The sequence below is a fragment of the Myotis davidii genome, unplaced genomic scaffold (genome assembly GCF_000327345.1).
Source record: "Myotis davidii unplaced genomic scaffold, ASM32734v1 scaffold363, whole genome shotgun sequence".
NCBI lineage: Eukaryota > Metazoa > Chordata > Mammalia > Chiroptera > Vespertilionidae > Myotis > Myotis davidii.
This window is the reverse complement of record NW_006294069.1, coordinates 1,532,351-1,538,608: the sequence shown is the minus strand read 5'-3', so window position 1 is coordinate 1,538,608 and position 6,258 is coordinate 1,532,351. Positions and strand designations below refer to the sequence as shown.

Below are 6,258 nucleotides of genomic sequence, written 5' to 3'. Positions count from 1 at the left end.
GTTGTGCCGGCCCTCCGGTCCAGTTTAAGAACCCATTGTGGCCCTCGAGTCAAAAAGTTTGCCCACCCCTGTTCTAGACAGAGAACAACAGAGCAAAGTCTGAGAGACAAGATGGCCTGGCTTGTTGGAAATAATACAAGAATTTCAGTATAGCAAAATTCACCTGCAGTTGAAGTACTTAATATCTGAAACTAAATGTTGTCATTTTCCAAGGAGAAAGAAAATGCCTGTGATACTAGCATTGGTCGAGAGTGGAGGAAAACTACTTTCAGCTAATGACAGAAAGTCAACCTACTAGATAGGATTGCCTTTGCACCTTTAATGGCATTTTTCAAGAGATCAAAACAAAAAAAGTATTTATTGTACTTTGCAAAATCTAGCCTTAGTAGCTAAAAACTCTGGTGGAATTCTCAAATCTTTTATTTCGATGTTAATGTTTTTTGCTGTGTCCTAGTTATTGAGACCTGAGGACTCCCACCAACACCCTCATCTGACAGCTCCTTGGCCTGCTGAGGAAACTGCACAAATAAGAACCTCTCTACCTAGTAGCCTCACCTCACTGACATGATAGGAGTCCTTAAAACCAAGCCCTTCCCCCGTTGGCCAAAAGGAGAACTTAGATTGAAATTATGGTTCAGACAGTATACACATCGTGAGCTGTTACCTTGTGTGTGATTAGAATGTGCCTGAGATGGGTGGGGAAGACTGAGGTAAGGTAGCCAGTGATGATTGCTGCTGTTGGCATTCCAGGTATGCTTGTCATGTAAAAGCACTGTGCCAGTCAGCTAAGCCAGATTCCTAAAGTATAACTTTTCTACTGCTCCATTTACAATTAAAAATAATTTGTACCACATAAAGCTATTCTATGAAATATCTATTTGCTAGCTTAAGGCTCTGCTCAAGGTTGAAGGCACTGAAAATGCTCTTTAAAGAACATATGAAGTTTTCTCTTAGGATTTTCTGTTGATGTAGTTTCTCCAGGTCCACCAAAGTGTAAACTTTTACTTGTCTGCCCTCTAGTGGATATCTGTGATTAACCAGTGTCTACAGGCTTTAGGAAAAGTAACTACTTTTTCTTGATTGGCTTTCCAAGTTTAAACCGCTGTTTCCTTAAAGAATGTGTTATTGCTACCAAAGCAACAATTTATAGTTTTATTCCATTTTCTAAGATGCCAATAAATACCTTCCCTGGCTTCCTCATGGGATCAGGTGTAGACAGCCTGACTTCAGCAACTTATCTTTGCAGTGCACAGCCACCCCAATGTATCAACCATATTCCTGTTCTTTCCTCTTGCTTCTATCTCAAATGCCTCTCAGTCTCTGTGCCTCTTCAGATCTTTTTCTTCCTTTCAAGATCAGACTCAAAGCTGATTTGTTCCTGTAAACACTGTAAAAGTTCCCCCTGAAGTGAGTGGGATCTCAGCATCACAGTGAACACTAAAGGTTCCCCAGCCCAGAGCACCAGAGCCACATCACATTGGGAGAACTCAGGGTGTCAGATACCGAGTTGTGTGGCTCTGTGTCAGATACTGAGTTCCCTTCCTCCTCATGTACTTGACTGACAGCTCTCCACCCATGGGAGAGCCACGTCTCTACCCTCCCAATTCCCAGTGGCCCTGACCTGCTGAGCTCATGCCCTGCAGAGGAGTCAGCTGACTGTGCTAGCTGGGGCCCACAGTGCCGCTCTTTTAGTATGCTCTCAAGGAGAGAGAGACTGAATTGTTGGCTCTTGGGCAGAGACCATTTTTCCTTCGCACGCCCAACCAGCGACATCCATTCACATGTGATGTTGAGATCCCACTCACTTCAGGGGGAACCTTTCCAGCAGAGATATTCCCCTGGATTTTCAATAGTTACACGTGGGTATAGGGCTAGCCCTTTTCACATCTCCACCCTTCCTATCAGTCAAGAGCAGCTTGGCCATTCGCTTACAACACCCAGAAGAGGTAGCCACAAACTGTGGATTACTTTGTAGCTCCAAACAGGTAGCCCAGGGCTGGTCACAAGAGGTGCTTTACATTGATCTGCATTTTAATCCCTCCCAAGAGGCCCCAAAATCAACATACCCAGTTGCAGGATTCAGACCACATCAGAGCATGACCCAATTAGATCAAAAGGGGCACACCCAAAGGGAGATTCCTGCAGGCACCAGACCCTGCTCTAGCAAATTCCTCCGCAAGGGTTTGGTCCTCATGGTTTGCCAGACCAAGACAACCTTACCCACAGATGTGCCAACAGCAATCAAGATTCAACTACAACAGGAAGATTCACATAACCCACACAAGGGACATTCCTGGAGCACCTAACTCAGATGATCAGGGAGACTGTGCCATTGAGCCCCACAAGTCATCCATATTGGTGACATCCGATACCAAGACTGGGAGGAATAACAGACCTACCTAATACACAGAAACAATTATAGAGAGGCAGCCAAAATGGAGAGACAAAGAAACATGCCCTAAATTAAGAAACAGTAGAAATTTATAGAAAAAGACCTAATTGAAATGAAGGCAAGCAAATTCCCAAATACAGAGTTCAAAACAATGTTTAAAAGGATGTTCAAAGAACCTGCAAAGTTTCTGTTGAGAAATCGGCTGATAGTCATACGGGTGCTCCTTGTAGGTAACTAACTGCTTTTCTCTTGCTGCTTTTAAGATTCTTTTTGTCTTTAACCCTTGGCATTTTCCCCCTTCATATCGCAGCAGCACCCGCCTTATATTGTAGCTGAATCCTCTGTACCTGCCTTTTCTCCCCAGCACACTGGCTGGTCAGTAACCTACTTTAATACTATTTAGACAAAAGAGGCGTCTTGCCAATAATTACATCAATCATTTTGGCTACAGAAAGGTACATGTGCACATTGTACCGTGAGATTGCTGTCCTTACATCCGTGTATGGCATCTTAGCCTTGAACATTCTGACTAAGATTTCCATGTTCAGAGTGGCCTCGGCCATCCAGTGTACTAACAACAAGGCCTTCACTCTCTAATTGGCCTTGAGTATCCAGCAACTCTGGCATGATTCCCACACATAGGTTATACACACTCAATTATTTTATGTGCCACTAAGAAAAAATAAATATTGCAGGCAAACTATGATCCAGTGATTTTTTTCATCACATTGATTTATCCTAAGTATATATGTTAGAATCAGTGAAAATATGGACCATTAACCTTTTGAGTTCATAAGAAATAAGTAGGACAAAGTGTTGAGCAAGATGCCTGATGGTTATAAATACTCAATAAGTAGTAGCCATTATGTTGATGGTAATGGTAATTTGATAATGAGTACTTTGTGAAGTGGTGCTCATTGTTTAGGTTGTTCTTTGGGGATCAGAATCATTAATAGGTCATTTTGAATTTGAAGTAGCATAAACATATATGTAACAATACTATAACATCTTAAGTTGGTTTTTAGAAGTAATTCTATTATTAGTACTTTGTTATCAATGAAATTTGTAGACTATTTTTGAAGTTGCCTTCAGGAATAACATCTATTAATATGTATCAACCTCCTGGGTTTAAGTCATTTTTTATAGAGATTTTAGTTCAAGTACACAGCATGAAAAAGATGTTCCTACATGTAAAGCTTAGTAAAATTTCATTGTTGATATTGTGATATGAGACCTCAGGTTGTAAATTATCTTTCTCGTTTTCCTGTCTATACGAGGCAGACAGTGGGGAGGAGGAATGGCGGTCACAGCCCAGGAGGTATGTTTATTCACTATATCCTATAGGTTTTCTTTTTGTTGTTGTTTTTCTATTACAGTTTACATTTAGTATTATCCTGTATTAGTTTTAGATGTATAGCATAGTAGTTAGGCAATCATGTACTTTACAGAATGGTCCCCCCATATTTCAAGTACCTACCTGGCCCCATACATAGTTACTATTATACTGACTATATTTCCTATCCTGTAATTTACATCTCTGTGACTGTTCTGTAATTACCAATTTGTTCTTCTTCATCTCTTCACCTTTTCACCCAGCCCCCCAACCCATCTTGCCTCTGTCAACTGTCAGTCTGTTCTCTGTACCTGTGAGTCTATTTCTATTTCATTTATTTAGTCCTTTAGATTTCACATATGGTATTTGTCTTTGCCTGATTTATTTCACATCTATGGCCATATCCTGTAGCATTTCTGTAATTAATGTTCTTTCTCTAATTTTTCTTCAGTCTTTTCATATTAGCTTATTCTGGTTTTCCAAAATGCTTAATTGGTCTCTCAAAATAGGATTGCTTTAACAATTCAGTTACTGACTCAGATTTAAAATGGCAGATTGTGTTATGTTGTACAATTGAGACTAATATAATTTTGTATGTTCATTATGCCTCATTAAAAAAATAAAATGATAGATTGCTTTTTAAAAATGCAGAAAGGGCAATGTTGGTCTAGTTTTGGCCCAAGTCTTCAGAACTATCTTGAGTAATAAAAAAAGCAAACTTTCCTTACCTTTTAAGAAAATATCAACTGAAGAACATTTTAGCCTTCAGCTTTATACCTATGTTTGTCATTCATTTTGATATTTTTCATTTCCTACAGACTAGTTAATATTTCACTTTCTAAATACAAAGGTTATACTGAATAACATCCCCAGTACTTTCAATACGATGACACTCGCTCACTTGGAATAGTAGGCATATTGTTATAAGGGTACCAGTAAAAGAAAAAAAAATTATGCTGCCGTTAAAAGAAAAAAATTACGAGACATCCAAGAAGTATATGATAACATTTATATTACTTCCTTTAAGTGTTTTTTAAAATCAACTCCCTCCCACAAGAAAGAATCCTCGCAAATTCTACATGGTCATTTAAATGTTACCAAACTTTTATCTTCTGAACTCAATCACATGAGCCATTCTGGATGATACAGGGAAAGGGTACAATAAGCATACTCATTGTGGAGAAGTTGGCTAAAGGAAATGCTTCCTTAAAGATGAACTACCACATGTTTGTTGATATAACCCTCACTCTTATAAACTACAACCTAATATAAAAAGTTCCTTTTCCTTAGTAACTAAGGTTATTGGCAATATTTTTCCTGTCTTGGTTATCACAAAAATTTTGACTTAAAGCTTAACGGCTCTTAGGGAATATCTGATGGTGAAGTGTCTTTCTTTTACATAGGGTTAAAAGATAGAAACCAGAAGAAATTTTAGCTGAATGCTTACCAGAGGCATCATAATCTTATTTCCATTAGAATGAAAAAAAATTCAAAGGATTCTTAAACTTTCTAGTAGAACAAATTTAAAGATCTCTGGGTTGATATTAAACTTTACGTATTGGCTTGGTATCTACAGAGATAATTGTTGTTCCAAAAAATTACATAATGATGAAGCAGTGAAGTCTATTCTATTCACAGCACTGAATTGTCAAGCCATTAAGAACCACAAAGACTCCTGTTTAAAAAATTATTGCTAATAAATCATTCATATGACTAGCAGAGGGTATTTATAGGCGGCTTCTAGTTACAAGAAAAGGATTATGAGAAATAAAGAAAAAGTTACTAACACCCATTATAAAAATCAAAATTTACTTTCCTGTTGTAATTTCTTGCATTGTGTGTTTCCCAGGTTATTTCTAACTCTAATAGCTTTAGTCTGACTTAAAGCAAAGAAACTTCTCATGAGTGTCAAAAGAATGCCCCTTGTAGCTAGATGGTATGTAAGAGGTTTTTGTACTAGTATACTTGGCTACTACTCTGCCATTCTCCATCACTTACCACAGAATAAACAAGCATTGAGTTAGCATCTCTTGATTGAGCATGCCTAAACTCATCTTGTCAATTTGTGGGTTCAGTTTTGGTTTGTAGTAGGGAATTGAAGAGTAAATAACATCATTAAACTAATGCCAGTTCCAGGTAATAAAGAAGATGTTGCATTAACATTAGAAAGACTGAAATTTAGTATATACCTATATTGCCCAAAAGCCGTCAAAATGAGTGCATTGTGAAAGAATAACTAATGTGTAAAGGAATTTGTTTAAAATTAATTTTTAATATTTTTTATATTATTTACAGTTATATAACAAGTTATTCGACATTTCTTTCATGAATTTAGGGCACAAAAGAAATAAAATAAACAACTTATTAGATCAAGTATCACTGCATAAAGATTCGAATAACAAGTACTAGTTTAGCTTATTGAGCAACTGCAACTTATCAAGTATCGACAATTTATCATGTACTTGTATGTTATCATGTGACGGTAATCGAAAAAAACTGAAAACTGGTATTTCAATACAGAGACGAACTGGTC

At 37.7% G+C, this 6,258-nt stretch overlaps 1 protein-coding gene across 1 annotated transcript in view; it reads left to right on the top strand.

Annotated features, from left to right (window-relative positions):
- Positions 1-3,657: 3,657 nt before the first annotated feature.
- SSH2 (slingshot protein phosphatase 2) overlaps positions 3,658-6,258 on the top strand; it is a 132,884-nt gene continuing 130,283 nt past the window's right edge. The window contains exon 1 of the mRNA XM_015566759.1: positions 3,658-3,710. The gene's annotated coding sequence lies outside the window, so the exon portion shown is untranslated. The remainder of the gene's footprint in view (positions 3,711-6,258) is intronic.